Source organism: Cnephaeus nilssonii, assembly GCF_951640355.1.
Source record: "Cnephaeus nilssonii genome assembly, chromosome: 14".
In the NCBI taxonomy this organism is placed as follows: domain Eukaryota; kingdom Metazoa; phylum Chordata; class Mammalia; order Chiroptera; family Vespertilionidae; genus Cnephaeus; species Cnephaeus nilssonii.
This window is the reverse complement of record NC_137085.1, coordinates 45,072,070-45,089,027: the sequence shown is the minus strand read 5'-3', so window position 1 is coordinate 45,089,027 and position 16,958 is coordinate 45,072,070. Positions and strand designations below refer to the sequence as shown.

General features: G+C 44.5%; 1 protein-coding gene across 4 annotated transcripts in view; it reads right to left on the bottom strand.

Moving 5' to 3' along the window:
• Positions 1-16,958, bottom strand: part of KANK1 (KN motif and ankyrin repeat domains 1) — a 191,129-nt gene that overhangs the window by 160,760 nt on the left and 13,411 nt on the right. For 2 of the 4 annotated variants that reach the window (XM_079790917.1, XM_079790921.1), the window contains exon 2: positions 12,369-12,458. The exons of 1 other annotated variant lie outside the window; for it this stretch is intronic. The gene's annotated coding sequence lies outside the window, so the exon portion shown is untranslated. Of the gene's footprint in view, positions 1-12,368; positions 12,459-16,018; positions 16,239-16,958 lie in introns of those variants that run through there. One more of the 4 variants, XM_079790918.1, reaches the window with a different exon arrangement.

Here is a 16,958-nt window from a genome sequence, read left to right as displayed (position 1 = left end):
TTCCTACATGAGCAAGGCAAAGCCAAATTTTACAGAAACGCATAGAATTTTCTACTTAAGAAGAAAGAGAGGGGTTTTTTCCTTATTGTAAAAATTTTTTTAGATTTGGTGCTTTCCTAAGGTTTCTGGGAGAAGACATCATGGGGATGGGGAAAAGACACTAAAAGCATTTGAATATCGTTTCTGTCTCTTTACATCTGTACCCCTGACCATAAATTACAGTGGTTCATTCTCCAGGATTAACAGTCGATGGTTAAATGTCAGCCAGCAGCCTATTGCATAACTAAGAGGGGGGAAATCACCTTAGGAATGATTAAGATAAAACCAAGTGGTGAAGAATTAAATCACTCTCTGCTAGTATGTTCATATAACAGATGTGTCTGCTGCCAACACAGTCAGCATTTTCTACATAAAAGCTGGGATTTTCCCCCTTTGTTCCCTCCACCCCCCCCCAAAAAAAATCTCTTCGTGCTTGTTAAAAAAGACATCAGCTCTTACATTACTTTCTGTTGGTAGTAAAATCCACAGCTTAACCCCGCCAGTAATGTGGTTAAAGCACACATTTTTATGAGCAAAGTACATGTACCCACTGAACACAATAATGCTTTCAAAAAAAAAAAAAAGAACAAGTCTCAAAAGTTCTTCCTACAATCCCATTGTTTTGGATTCACAGGCTGGAAAAACGTACATTTCTGCATGACATTTTCTGAATTTCCACACATTGGGTGGGTCTCAAGGCTCATTCTTCACACTCCCACTATTCATTACTTTCCAAGTAAACCCAGACAGGCCGTTATCAGAGCGGAGGCACTATCTGGGTGCATAAGACCACAGAACCGGGTCGTCTCTTCGCCCACCCCTCCCTCCTGCTCCCCCTGCTGCAAACCCCTGCTGACCCCTGTGAATAAAAGAGCACAGTGGTAGCAGCTACCGGGTGGCTTTTATTCTCCTTATCTCAACCCAAATCTGTAGAATCAGGGAGCGTCAGCTAATGAATCTCCAGATCCTTCTAAAAGGATGATGTGAGCGCCTAGTAATTTTGTTTTGTTTTTCACACACATGGGAAAGGGGAGGTATGGCTTGGAGACAGTTGGATAATGAACTCAGTCTCTGAAAACAAATGCCAGCCTACTTTCTGCAGAGGAAAAACAACATCATGGGTAGGAACTGTCACATGACCTTGGCATCGGCCTCCCTCACTCTGTCAGGAACTAGAAATGCCCCCGGGTTTGATGGACTGGCTGGAAGAGCCGGCCTCTGTTATCCCCGACTTCTCACTGGGCAGGACGGTCCTCCAGGCAGGATGGTCCAGACATCTGACTGTGAGCCAATAAAAACGGTTTGGTATTCAAGTCAGTCAAGTAATTCAGGACTGGAAGATTGTAATAGTGTTTTGAAGGATAAAAATATATATGGTATGTATAAAACTTTCCATTTTATATGCCTCGTCTAGGGGCATAAGAGGTTTCCTGTATTAAGTACTCAGACTGTTGCCAGACACTTTAAATGCGTTATGCATTATTCGATCTGTTCCTTACAAAGAACCCAGTAACAAATTGCCTCTGTGTTCATTCTTCAGATGAGGAAACAAATTCTGCGTAAGAGCTGAAAATGCTGACTGTGTTGGCAGCAGACATATATGTCCTATAAATATACTAGCGGAGAATGATTTAATTCTTCACCACTTGGTTTATCTCAGCCACCATTGCTAAGGTGCTTCTTTGAGGCTTAGGAAGTGACAAATCAGCACACCTAAACTTAGAACCCGAATTCATGCTCTTAACCTGGGATTCCCTTTTGGGATGTACCATGATTACCAAAGGATTTTTAAAAACAGCTAAAACTCCTCCAAACTGCCCTGGGAATGCAAGAAATTTCATTGACAAAATTAATGATTACCTCCTTTTTCCAACAACCTTTGTTCCGGCATATGAAAGCCTCACACACCCAGCTTTGCCTCAGACCAGCAATAAGCACCAATATCTTCCTGGCACTGGTTTCAAAGCAATGCGAATATTCAAAAGTGCCTTTCTCTTCAAAGAGTCACCATCCCTGCAGGACAAAATCCAATTCCAAAGCTGCTGTGGCCAACGGACTGCATGGGGCCAGATGCCCCATTATCTTCCGCAGGCCCTGGGCCTCCGAACACAGCCACCTCCCGGCTCCCTCCTGCAGCTGTGTACACAGGCTTATTATACCACAACCCCAGCTTTTGTTTTCTGGCCAAGAGATAAGAAAAACACGGTTGACTGAGATGCCACTGCTGGCAAGGAAATCTCTGATCTACTCCAGAAATCTGAAGTGCATTTCTTCATTGTGAACTCAAGCCGTTTTTACCCTCTTCCAAGATACTCCAAAATCAGCGATTAAGACTGCATTTTAGTCCCGGCTTAACCAGCAAGCTGGATGCCCAGGCCAAGGAGCTAGCGAAGAGTCTCAAATGAGCAAGGCCTAGCTTCTGAGTATCAATTAGACAAGTAGAATGGTGGTTGCCAGGAGCCAGGGGGAAGGGGAAATAGGGATCAGTTGGCATGGGCGCTGAGTTTCTGTCTGGGATGATGAAAAGACTGGAGATGGATGGTAGTGGTGGTTGTACAACCATGTAAATGTACTTAATGCCACTGAATTGTACAGTTAAAATGGCAACAACCACAAAATCATGGTAACATTCAAGTGGATGCTTCGCTTCTTTCCTGAAACCACTCACTTGTGAAGGGAAACGAGACCACGGCGCCTTGTCAAATAAATCACTGAAGATCTTGGGCCCATTCTAGGCACTACAGGGAAGACTTTAAACACAAGTTTTAGGCTCAGCGCTCCTAAAAAAAGGTAGCGCTCTCTCTCAAGTTACTTTCTGATCTGTACACACTGTCTGCCTTAAGTGGTGCCTACGTCCCCTGCGTAGAGGCTTCTGAGAGAACTGGCCGCAGGGGCTCCGGGCAGCCCCCTCACTATTTTACAGTCTGATTACGGACTGAATGCCTGTGTCTGTCCCCCTCCCAAAATTCGTGTGAAAGCCTTAACCCCCAATGTAACGGAAACCGCGGGTCTGGCCTTTGGGAGGTAGTGGTTTAAATTCACTACCTTCGGGAGAAAAACAGTTTCCACAATGACTCTCGTCAGCATGCACGGTGGGCACCACAGCTCAGGTGGGCATGTAGACAGGTGCTCTTCTCTCTCCTGGTGTCACCATCTAATACGGTAACAGTCTGGCTCACACAGACACGCGCACACTTCCTGGGCTATGTCAGAGGGATAACCGAGGAGAGATGCCAAAAGGCTGTCAAGGTTCAGAAGGAAACGGTCTGCGGTCCGCTGCCGGCTCCTTTTTCATCGCAGACAAATAAAAGCTTCTCGCTGAAAGGACATCAGCGCTGCGGCTGCACTCCCGCGGACTACTGATGGGCGCTCTACTTTCATCACCTGAGCGAACCAAGAGCTGCATCTCAGATGACCGAGTCCCCACAATCAAGGCTCTTCATCCAACTCTCCAACTCAAAAGAGTTTCATTTTGCAATTATTGACCTATTTAATCCTTTTTTTTTTCATCCCTTAAGGTTACATGTTCTGACCTGGAAGCCAATCTTAATCCCCAAAGTGAATAATTAAGTCCTTCTTATCCATGGTTCTGGCATCCTGTTTGCCCTCTTTGGAAAAATAAGTAAATAATAAACCTTGAGTTAGAAAACTCTGACTTTTACCAACGTAGCTCAGTATACTTCTTTTGAATTACATAAAATTCTGATTGGTTTTCTTTAAATTTTGAATAGTTCATTTTCAAATGTCACTGCAAAATTTTTTTGGTTAGTATCAACCCCAACAATAAAATAAAAAACCTGATCCTCACAAACACAAAAATATGTTAGAAAATCCTTAACAATGAGAATAGTAGTTCAATTAAAACATGAACAGATGGGCAGGTCCAGAGAACAGAAGAGTCAGGAGATGAAAACAAAGTCTGTGGGATTTGGTACATGATAAAGGGATAAACGGATGATCAGATAAGTGGTTGAGAGAACCAGTGGCCATCTTTTAAAAAGTAAATTGAGATTCCCTACTTACTAAAATTAATTTGAGATAGATTAATAATCTACATATATGAAAGGCTAATATGCTAAGTGTCCAACCGTCCAATCGGTCGCTATGACGCACACTGACCACCATGGGGAAGATGCTCAACACAGGAGCTGCTGTGACACGCACTGGCCATTTACAGAGAAACAGCACCGTGGACCTGGCACCCACAAAGCAACACTCGGCTTCCCCCAAGTGGGACACAAGCCCTGCCACCACCCCGGAGCAACAGCCCACCAAATTGCAGCCGACGCTGCCAAGACCTCATGGTGCAAAATGCGGCCCACAGCCCAACCCAGCCCAGATACAGTCACTATGTTCGTCCGGTCGCTGTGTCCGTCCGGGTAATGACATCACGTAGCAACACCCAGCTTCCTCTCCCTAGTGACTAGCCTCCTTGGAGTTTCTTCAGCCCAGGAACACGACTTGCTTTATAGCCAGGTGCAAACATTTTACACTTTAACCAAATGTCTCTGAAGCGTTTTCGTGTGCCTCATCTCATTTGATCCTCTCAGAAGTCCTAGAGTAGGTAGATAGGAGACTTGGTGGAATCCTATTTTCTTTTCATTAGCTGGAAAACAGAGATTTAGAAAGCTTAGAAACTTGACCTGACTGAAAAGAAATAAGAAATGGTGGACCTTGAAAATGACTTCAGGTTTTCTCAATGCACAGAATATAGTCAAACACTGCTACAGTTAAATATTTTACCCTTTATTCTCCCTGCGTGATCTACAATAATAATCTAGATCGTGTTGATATTTACTGATGTGTTGCTGACAATTACCTGAAAGAGAAGTTGGGGTGCTTCACTGGGCTGGAAAAAGTTTAGCTACATCAGAAAGCAGGTCTTAAGTAAGCAAATTTATTCTATCCTATCTAATAAAAGAGTAATATGCAAATTGACCATCACTCCAACACAAAAGATGGCTGCCCCCATGTGGTCAAAGATGGCTGCACCCATGTGGACACAAGATGGCCGCCACAAGATGGCCAGCAGGGGAGGGCAGTTGGGAGGGACCAGGCCTGCAAGGTAGGGCAGTTGAGAGGGACCAGGCCTGCAAGGGAGGGCAGTTGGGGGCGATCAAGCCTGCAGGGGAGGGCAGTTAGGGGTGACCAGGCCGGCAGAGGAGGAAAGTTGGGGGCGACCGGGCCTGCAGGAAAGGGCAGTTGGGGGGGGGGGGGACCCAGGCCTGCAGGGGAGGGCAGTTAGGGGTAACCAGGCCTGCAGGGGAGGGCAGTTAGGGGCAAACAGGCTGGCAGGGGAGCAGTTAGGCATCAATCAGGCTGGCAGGGGAGTGGTTAGGGGGTGATCAGGCTGGCAGGCAGAAGCGGTTAGGGGCAATCAGGAAGGCAGGCAGGCAAGCAGTTGGGAGCCAGCAGTCCTGGATTGTGAGAGGGATGTCCGACTGCCCGTTTAGGCCCGATCCCAAACAGGCAGTCGGACATCCCTTGAAGGGTCCCAGATTGGAGAGGGTGCATGCTGGGCTGAGGGACACACACCCCCGTGCATGAATTTCGTGCACTGGGCCTCTAGTTATATATAAAAGGCTAAGTTGACTCATGCATGCACGATACATATAAAGCTCTCGCTGGTGCCAATCGCACGCGTGTGTTTTGTTTGTCATTGTCGATCGTGAATTTGGTTGACACTTCCATTATAGAGAAAAGGCGAATAGTGATATTAATATATTTCTTCTAATTAATTTCCTTTCAAAGTGCACAAATTCATGCACCAGGCCACTAGTTTAAATATAAAAACTGAAACCAAAGAAGTGTCAGAAGAAACTCTGGACAATTAAAAAATAATTTTAGAATGGGGAAGGCCTTTATGGCATTAAATTTAAAGGCTTTAAAATAAGAAGCTGATAAATTTGTCTACATGGAGAAATGCAACATAATCCAAGACAAAAGATGAACAATACATTCTTACCATAGGTAAGGGTACATTTCCTTATACATAAAGTGACAGAACTTGATCGCTAACAGCCCAATAGCAAAGGACAGAACAGTTCACAGAAAGGCTCTTAATAGATTCATGAAAAGATGCTCACCTTCCTATGAGAAATGCAAATGAACACCACAGGATTTACCATTTTTCACTTATCCGATTTGCAAAGATTAAGAAGTTTCCTAACATCCCATGTTGGCAAGGAAGGAGAGTAACAGGTACTTTTTGTACCTTGCTGGTGAGCCCATACATATTAGCACAGCTTCTAAGGAAGACACTGGGGGTGACACCTATTACAAGTACAAATGCAGAGCCTTTCAACAGATAATTCCATATTTAGTTTGTTATCGCATGTGAACGAAAGAATGTATGTACAAAGTTATCCCTTGCAGCACTGCTCCAAATAGCAGAATCAATAAGAAGCCGATTTAACAAAATATGGAGCCTTTAAAAAGAAATACTATGCTGCTATGTTTAAAACTATAAAAATAGCCTGGCAGGTGTGGTTCAGTGGTTGGGTCAGGAGGTCTCTGTTATATTCCCGGTCAGGGCACATGCCCGGGTTACAGGCTCCATCCCCAGTGGGGGAGGGGTGTGCAGGAGGCATCAAATCGATGTTTCTATCTTTCTATCCATCTCCTTTCCTCTATCTAAAATCAGTAAAAATCTATAAGAAAATAATCTAGACATGCCAAATCTCAAAAAATGTGTATACCTCTAAACCTCTCTCGGAAGCTGCCAGCAATGCCCTCTACCTACCAAGGTAAGAGACCAAGAGAGGCCACCAGGAAAGAGAACCCCATGGGATCCAGGAAAGAAAAATGAAAAGCACCTCAGGGTTGAGGAGGACAGTTCCAAAGGGATGCCTTCGGGAACTGATCAAACAGATAACTGCTGCTCCTTCAGGTGACAAACTCAGTTTGCTAATAAACTGGTTGTGCGGTTTCTAAAGACTCACAGTGAAATTCCCAATCCCAGTCCTAACGGCTGAGCCACAGCCAGGGGAGAAGGGCGCCGGGCATAACCTCGTGTCGCTTCCTCTCCTAGGTCCTGCCACTAACATCACCACAGGCTGCTGACATAAAAGTCCAACACTTATTAGAGTCAGTAACTCAAAGTTGGCCAACTCAGAAATAGGAAATTCTACACATTTTTGCAATCTATGTGACAGCACTTGCTAAGACTGTTCAAATTCTAAGGAGAGTTCTCCAAAAATTTCAAGCAGAACTAAAGTTCCAGGAAGACGGTTAAGCCTATGGCTTTGAATACCCCCTAAAATTGCCCCCATCCGAAAAGCACACACTAGGATATCCATTTGTTCAGACTGAACACCCTGCCATTAATTCAATCCTTTTGGGGTTTAGCCAACAATTCCTTGTATTAAACAGTGGCAAGAAATTCTTTCAATGGGTATTATGTTAGAAATGAGGGTCCTTGGGTTTAAGAAGCAAGAGTTTGGGATTGACAGTAACAATTTACAAGTATATTAATACAGGTCTAAGTGTAATTCAATCAAATAAAAGCCTACAGAGAAATAGAATACCCAAAGTTACTGTTTCAGAACACTGATCAAACTAGTAAGTTGCATACTACCAGAAACAATGGTGCTGACCCTCGCTGAAGTTCAAAAGAAAACCAGCTATAAGCTAAGACAAACAAATCTTTCATAAACCACTTACAAAGGTTACTTATAGGGTCTAACAATAAAAGACTGTTGTTGTCAAAAATGAAAATAACTACAGAACAAGTTTTCACCCAGTGAAGGCTGGAGAAGGGGGAAAGGAGGGGAGGGTTGTATGTTTACCGACATACTGAAGCAGAGAGTCACTATCACAACTGAGCATAAAACAGTTTTTGGCATCCTAACAGCCAAAGCAGAAAAGGAAATACGACTTATACAACTTACATAACTGGGGAAAATAACAAAAAGTCCCTGTTCATCAAGGAAACAAATGTTTTCCTAACAGTGAACTGAAACATACACTTCCTCACAGGAGGGGTTCTGAAGGTCTCCTGAATCATTCCTTCACTCAACCACCAATATCTATCAAGTCAGCGCCACCTATCTTTCCAGAGCCCGTCCTAGGAATTTGGTAACCATCAGCCAATAAACCAGATAAAGATCCCTGCCCTGGGGAAGCCCGCAGGTACTGCTGCAGCAGATGGACAACACACACAACAGGTAAATTACACACCATATTGTTATGCTATGAGACAAAAGAGGAGGAAGGGCTGGAAAAGGGAGATCAGGAGTAGCAGAAGGCAGACTGTACTTCTGAATTTTAAGGTATTGAGACAATTGACAATTGACACGCCAGTAAGGACGAAGAGTAAATCTGGAGATGAGATTGCTTCAGGCAAAGGCCCTAAGGGGAAGCATTCAGGTGTGTTTGTGGAAGAGCAAGGAGGCCAAACCCCAGAGGGGGAGGGAGAGGACAGGGCGAGGACAGGAAGGTAAGAGAGGAAACGAGGGAGCAGCTCATGAAAGCCAGGGAGTTCACTGTGAAAACGTTTCCCCTTGTGGAAATGGGAAACCAGCAGAGGGTCTGAGAAGTGCCACCATCTGACTTCTGATTTCAAAGGGTCATTGTTGAGAACAGACTGCCAGGGCAGAAGCAGGGGAACCAATTATGAGGCTATCGCAGGAATGCAGGTGAGCAAGGGTGGTGGCAGTGGAAAGGGGGGGAAGGAGGCAGATTCTGGATATATTTCTATGGCACAGTCAACAGGATTTGCTAAGACTGGAGGTGGAGTGTGAGAGAAAGAAGAGTGAGGATGAGCGTACCGTTTTTGGATTCCATCATCCATCAAGACAGGGAAGACTGTGGGAAGAATGAGACTGGGGAAACCAGGAACTGTTCTGGCCATGCTGAGTTTGAGGCGCTGTCAGACATCCAGATGACGATATGAGCAGGAATGTGGACATGTAAGAGTGGAGTTGGGGAAAGAAGTCAGGGCTGGAGAAATAAATGTGAGAGTAACCAGAATCGATAGTGACTAACGCCATGAGATGGGATGAGGTCACCAAGGGAGTGTCTACAGAAAAAACAAAAAAATCAAGGACGGAGCCCTAGGGTCCTCCAAAAATCAGGGAAATGAAGAACCAGCATAGGAAACTGAGGCGTGGCCAGTGAGCCAGGAGGCGAACCAGCAGGTGTAGAAAAAGTTAACGTGATCACGCTTTACATTATCCATCAATAACAGCAAAAGGAACAGCATCAAGTCGAACCACGTTCAGAGAAGATGCTTCTACGGGAAGCTACTGCACAGCTGTCCAGGTGTTTAGCTTTGGGTCAGTTCTGGCTAGATCACCACAGCCGTCAGCACCAAGGAGGAGTCGGAAAGGAAAGGCCAGCGCAGGCCGGAGGCTGGAGGTCAGGAGAGCACAGGCAGGCACACACTGCGGCCTAAGCAGAGCAGAGTTTGGAGAGTCCGCTGGGTTAGATGCCAAAGTGGCTCCCTGGGAAACACCAACTCCAAATCCAAAGTTAGCATGCCATCCCTTCCTGACCTGCCCCTGCAGAGGTGCCCATTATAGCACTGGCTTCTGCCAGTTCAACCCCACCTGGGTCCCAGGCCTGGAGCACAGACGCCCTGGCACACCAGGAGCCCCTCCCTCATTAGCAAAAGGGCCCTGAGTCTGAGTACAAGGGACAGAGACCCCAGCATCCCCCTGAGCACACAATAAAGGAGATAAGGGGAGCACACAAAGGAGTGTTATCTGGTATTCATTCTCTCTCTCTCTCTCTCTCTCTCTCTCTCTCTCTCTCCTTCATATGAGCACGGCCCCTCTTAAAATTTTCAAATACACCAAGTAAGCATGATATATATATTTATATACAGCCTTGTTCCAAAAAGGGCTTCAGGCAAATCTTAAAACTAGATTGGCAGAAACCGGTTTGGCTCAGTGGATAGAGCGTCGGCCTGCGGACTGAAAGGTCCCAGGTTCGATTCCGGTCAAGGGCATGTACCTTGGTTTCGGGCACATCCCCAGTAGGGGGTGTGCAGGAGGCAGCTGATCAGTGTTTCTCTCTCATCGATGTTTCTAACTCTCTATCCCTCTCCCTTCCTCTCTGTAAAAAATCAATAAAATATATTTTTTTAAAAAAACAACTAGATTGAACTATATTGACCTTAATTTTAAAATCAGGAAAGAAAATATCCAATTCAGAACAAGGGAAAGTACAATGGAATCGTAAATGAGGCCTCAATTAGTCTGCAAAAAAGATACCGTAACGTCCAACATGGCTGTTTGCCAGTGGGATATAAATTTGGCCAAATATTGAAATCACAGTTTCTTACAGGACACACACTGTTCAATCAATCAAAAGTCTTACAGGACTCACACTGTTCAATCAAGAAATGTCCCAGCGTCACTCCACCCTACAGCAACTTTTCTAATGATTCTTCTAAAAGGGCTGCTGAGAGACACAAAGGGGATTGGGAAGCGGGAGTTTCCTGTGGCTGCTTCTTACACGGTTCCCCATCCTCAAAGATCACACGTACTAACTCCACAGAAGAAATCAGAGGGAAAGGAAGTACGGCATTCCACGTACCCAATATTTCGATGGAACAAGTGTGTAAAATCAAGTTTTCGTTAATAGCTGGGGCAGGTCAAGTGTGCAGAAAGAGCCCAGAATGTAGCATTCAACATCGCCAATGGAGGGTTGGTCCACCTACTGTAATAGGCAGCCAAACAGAAATTCTGACATTCACATCAAAACTGCTGAACCTGCCCGGCTGGTGTGGCTCAGTGGTTGAGCATCGACCTATGAACCAGGAGGTCACAATTCGATTCCCGGTCAGGGCACATGCCCGGGTTGCGGGGTCAATGCCCAATGTGGGGCATGTAGGAGACAGCCAATCAACGATTCTCTCTCATCATTGACGTTTCTATCTCTCTCTCCCTCTCCCTTCTTCTCTGAATCAATAAAAATTTATTTTTTAAAAAGATTCTGATTTTGTACTTTTTGCTATTGTTAGTCCTTATCTGAGGATATTTTTCCATTAACTTTTAGGGAGTGGGAGGGAGAGGAAGAGACAGAGAGAAAGAAACATCATTTTGAGAGACACATCAATTGGTTGCCTCCTGCATATGCCCGGAGCAGGGCCAGGGATTGAGCCTGGAACTTAGGTACGTGTCCTTGACTAGAATCGAAGCCAGAAACCTTCAGTCCACGTCCCAATGCTCTATCCAATGAGCCAACCCAGCTAAGGCTGATTTTGTACTTTTAAATAGTAAGATAGACATTTCCCAGTAAGGATATTAGCAATAGCTCAGCAATTTCACTTTTGGAAGAAAACATACCAAGGCATATTTACTGGGCCCTAATACATTTTAATTTCACCAAAAGACCTCCATTTCTCTACCCTTCTCTTGACAGAACCATCTGCCTTTAGTTGGCAGCCAAGACCCTACTAATTCAAGTGGTAAAACAAACAAAAAAACAATGACCAATGAGATAGCAGTAATACATGAAAAATCAAGAACTAAAAGTCAAGAAAGTAAGAAGAGTAATTTCTTGATTGATTAAAATACAGGCCTAGACCTTTGAGAAACAATGAGTGGAAAGTTACCAAATTGCGGGCACAGCTTTCCAGCTCATAAAAGATTAATCAGTCCTGTGTACAAAGATTAGACCCTATTTTCCATATCTAGGCAGATTTCTGAAGCATAACCTTTTCAAAATAAACCCTGAAATACAGATTTAATCAATTCTAAAAACTGTTTCTGCATCAGCATACAGGCCATTAAACCTCTGAATTAAATATAGGGTGCCACTGTGGCAGATTATGTTGTTTCAATTACTTGCTGCCCTCCCCATAGAGGATTATACCTCCCACTGTCATGTGACAGTGTCCCCAGGTGGAAGAATTATTCTACTTCCCTACTTCACCGCTGGGCAGGCTTAGCCAAATGACTTGGTTCAGCCACTGGTCCTTTCTTTTCTTACCCTTGGCTACTCCCAGGAGAGTATGTCCCAGACGGGGGTGGCCCGTTCAGCCTGGATCTAGAGTAAAGAAGACTCCTGGAGCAGAGCCACAGCTATCATGTAATATGAACAAGAAACTAAAATGTTGTTTTAAGCCACTGAGCATCTAAGCTTGAGAAATGAAATCAACACGTTACTTTTTAAAATGTTCTAATGCTCCACGGAGTCATCAATACCTACAGCAGCCTAATGAAGGTAGATGGACATGTAGGTCTCACTGCCAGTGAATTTTCAGGCTGCCCATCTGCATAACAAATATAATAAACTGAAAATAACACCTCCCTTTTTCTAATTAAAGTTTCTGCCTTACAAATACATGCTTTAGGGGAAAGGGGAAACTTTAAGTTACTGACCTTTGGAAGACCTTCTTGAGAACAATGGTAGGTTCAAAGAAGATAAAGTTCAACAGCTCACCGTCTCACAGTCCCGTAATTAATCTCTAACTGATAGGGGGATAAAACAAGAATCAAGGTTATAAATTTAACCTGTACACCAGTCTCACAGCAAAACAAGGAAATGTAACTGCCTGGGATTTTATGGGATGTAGAGATCATCCCCCCAAAAAAGCCGAGGTTCATTTGAGCTTTTTACTGTTAGTCCCTGCCCGGGAGTCTTACTAATAAGATCTGATACAAAGGTTTTCCAAATGATCGGTTAAAACAGAGCTTGATGAAAATGACTAGAACTCTCCATTTCTTTTCTGGAAGCCAAAGAAAAGCAATACCCTGAGATAAGACTCCTCTCATAGCTACTCTGATGAAACACATAAAGTCATTGAAAAGTTAATTTCTGAAGGAAAAGCATTCAACACCACCTCTCGCAAATGTGCGCTCGGTCTTGGCACGCTGGAAGTCCAGAGGAGCTCAGAAACTTACTAGGCTCAAGCTGAAAGGTTGTCATCCCCAGAGGCTGAGGTGAGAGGCTGTTTTCAGCGGGAGGAAGCAAATGGAAGGCAGGCCCAGTGGAAAGGTGCCTCGCGAGAGGTGAAGGGCAATGCTAAGAAATCCCATACAGGCATCTCCAGACCTTGGAAACGGTAAACCTACAGTTTACCCAAGAGACTGGGAGGGGGAGAATGCTACACTCTGCTTTGAATCCGGGGCCCAAGGTTCTCTCCACCAGCCTTAGCAAGCCCGGAATAGAGATCAGAAAGGCTATGTGCACTGCTAAGGTTCAACTCAAGTTAGGAACAGTATTTCCTATCCTCTGAAACAAAGTTATACCCAGGAGATGTGACTCTCCATGTATTTGGGAAATTAGTCCATAATCCCCAAAATGGTACAAAGTAACAGCAGCTCCCTCCACAAGACTAGTTCGTGGCGGATCTTGGTAAAAGCAGAGTTCAGGGAGACTCCGCAAGAAATCAGGGTCAAGCTGCTGGGGTGTCCTGTTTGGAAGTAGACATCAGACTCTGATGTGGTTGGGAGGGAACAAAGAATTTCTGGGGAATTCCCCGACCCCCTGCTCCAAATACTAGCTGGACAAAATGGGAGGAAGCCTACCTTCAGCAGGCGAACATGTGGTAAAATGGCAATCTTTTTTTTTCTTCTCACACACGTTTCCCTTTCCAGAAAAATCCACCTGTCCTTAACCTTGGCTTCTTTGTTTGCTACCTAATCCCAACCTCCCTGGCCACAGCTAACTGGACCATAGGGGGGAAATGAAGCCAATCAACAGGGAGGGAGAGAGGGCTAGAAATTTTTTTATATATATATTTTATTCATTTCAGAGAGGAAGGAAGGAGAGATAGAACATCAATGATGAGAGAGAACCATTGATTGGCTGCCTCCTGCACGCCCCCAACTGGGGATTGAGCCTGCAACCCGGGGCATGTGGCCTGACCGGGAATCGAACTGTGCGTGACCTCCTGGTTCATAACTCTCTATAAAAATAAAAGCATAATATGCTAATTAGACTAGACAGTCGAACGACCTTCCGGACAAAGCCACAGCTGCGAGGGCCAAGCCCCTTGCACAAATTTTGTGAATCGGGCCTCCAATAAGGTATAAAAAAGGAGTTAGGCTTGAAATGGGAGGTCATGGTAAACAAAGGCTGGGCTGCCATTGTCTACCACATGTGAGCTGAAGCAGAGAAAGAGGATCTCTGCAGAAAAGCCGAGGAATGGTGCAAATGCTGGAGACGCGACACCATGAGTGCCCCCAAGAAATCATAACTCAGGCCCTAACTCCCCAATGCCCAGGAGGACTGCCGGCTACAACACTGTAGGGTTTCACTGGGTTCCTCCCAACAAATTCCTTATTGTTGATGCTGGTATGTTTAAGCCAGTTTACATGAGTCTTTCTCTTCTCTTCTTTCTTCAGCCAGTAAGCCTTATTGGTTTACTTATTTTAAAATGCTTGATCTTAATAAACTTTCTAAATTAGGAATAACATACATACAGTAAAATACGTAAGTCTTAAATATTTATCATGATGAATGCTTAAAATAAACTTATCCATGTCATCAGCAACCAAGTCAAAGATAGAGAATATCATCGGCGTCCCAGCACACCCCTCATACCCCTGCCCCGTCACGACATTCCTTGCACCACCTCCTGCTCTAACTTCTGTTACCATCACTTATTTTTTGCCTCTTTTTGAGCTTCATAGAAATGATTCATACAACATGTACGCTTGTTTCTTACTTCTTTTACTCAGTGTCTAAGAGACTCATCACGTTGTTCTATGTAGCAGTAATTTGTTCTTTTTTATTGCCATTTGGTATTTCATTACATAGCCGTACCACAGTTTATTTACCCATTCATGGATATTTGGATCATTCTATTATGAACATTCTTGTAACTGCTTCTGGTGCTCATATGCACTCATTCCGGTTGGGCATCTAGGAGCATAAGTACTGGGACATGGGATATGCATTTGTTCAGCTTTATAGATTAGTCCAAATACATTTCAAAGTAGTTCAATCAATTTATACTTCCACCAGCACTGTATGAGAGTTTGAGCTTCTCTGTATCTCCGTTAATGGTTGGTTATGTGTTTTTTAGACATCTGTGTGAATATATCCTATATAATAAAAGGCTAATGTGCAAATTGTCTCCCCACTGGAAGTTTGACTGGGAGCTCGACGAGGGGGCAGGGCCAGCCAGCCAATTGCCTGTGGCCCCTCCCCCCAGCCAGCCCCATCCCCAATCACCCCCCTACCCAAATTGGGGCGGGCTGGCTGGACCCCACCCATGCACAAATTTGTGCACTGGGCGTCTAGTGTGTGTGGGTGTGTGTACACACACACACACACACACACACACACACACACACACTGGCATTTTAGAGTCGTTTTAATTTTGCATTTTCCTGATTTTTTCTCTTTTTAAAATTAAGGTTTTTTGTTTGTGTTTTGGTTGGTAGCTGTTCTTTACATATTCTGCACAAGTTGCTTGTTGGATATAAGGATGACAAATATATTCTACTTTGTGATTTGCCTTTTCACTCTTTAATTTTTACTGCTGAATGAAAGTTGTTCATTGTAATGAACATGAGAATAGGGAAAATAGTACATGTTGCTATGAGAAATAGACTCAATCCTCTTGGTCTATACAGCCACTGATTTATGGGAAAGTTAACTATATAGGACCGGGCCTATGTATAGGCCCTAGACTACAATTACAATGTTACCATCCTCACTTCCCCAAAGCTTCAGATACAAGGACTCACCAACTTAACCTGCGGTTTATCAAGGGAATTTATGCATTATATCCTGGAAACATTGTTATAAATAGCGAAGGATTTGCAACACCAGCCCTTAAAAGCCCCATAGCATACTTTCAGCACAGCTCAGCATAACCAGCAGTTCTGTAAAGCATTTCCCAGAAGACATGTTGCCAGAGCCAAGTACCCAACACCTCCACAACTTCCCAGCAATGACCAAGATCCCATTATTCTAAACAACCAGCGAAAGTTTCCTCGGCAGGAGGGGCAACAAGCTTCTCTTCGAGTGAGCAGATTTCAACAAAGTTTGGGTCAGGCTCACACACATTATCTATTACCTCATTGATCCTCTCAGCTCCTCTGGGCACTGTCTCTCTCCTCATAACCATGTTACGGGCAGAGAAAGATTATTATGCTCAGCCAGGACGGTGGGAGAGCCTGAAGAGAAAGCAGAAGAGTGGTAGCACTTCATGGACTTGGGGTTTCCCCCGGGCCCAGGCCCCTGAGCCTGCCTTTGCCCTTTCACATGTCCCCAGGGTTCTTCTTCCATCGACTGTGGGCTACCTGAGATCACAGCCCTTTCTCTGGCCGTAAGCAAACAGACAGCTCTTTTAAGAATTTTCCTCCCAGGGAGTTTTACAGTCAGGAAATACTATATCCTGGATGTCCCTTGCTTTATCTTCCCTCCCTGCTCTCCCTGTCCCTTTTCTCCTCCTCCCCCCAAGACACAAACACAATGGCTTAATGATATTAATGTTTCTTTTCAGGCAGAAGCAAAGGAACACATGCCTGGCAGGAAGCAGTAGAGTTAAGAGTCTAGAGCTCCAGAGTCTACCCACTGCCCTATATTGAACCTCCTCCCTTCAATATGACCAGACTAAAAGTCACGGTTAGAAATGGGGAAGAAATGGGGAAGAAAGAGCTCTTCTGGGTCCCTGAGGGTCAAGGAGAGAAAAGGAGATGCTCGGGATGAAGCTAGATTTGGCATCTTCAACCCGGCCTGGGGCCCAGGCAGACGTCACATGTGACTCAGAGCGGTTTGTCAGGACTCTGAGCAGGTGAGCACAGGTATTCGGTCAAATAGGATGTAAGGCCAGAGGTTTACAACACCTTTTTCTTTTAAAGAAAATGGATGATTCACAAACTATAAACTATATAAACTTCAAGCCCCTTAAGCAGTATTTCCTGCCTTTGCAAGGAAAGTTGAGCAGGAAAGAGTGACAGTTTTTTCCATTGCACTAAAGCAAATACTCTCCTGAATCATTGCGGCTGACTAAG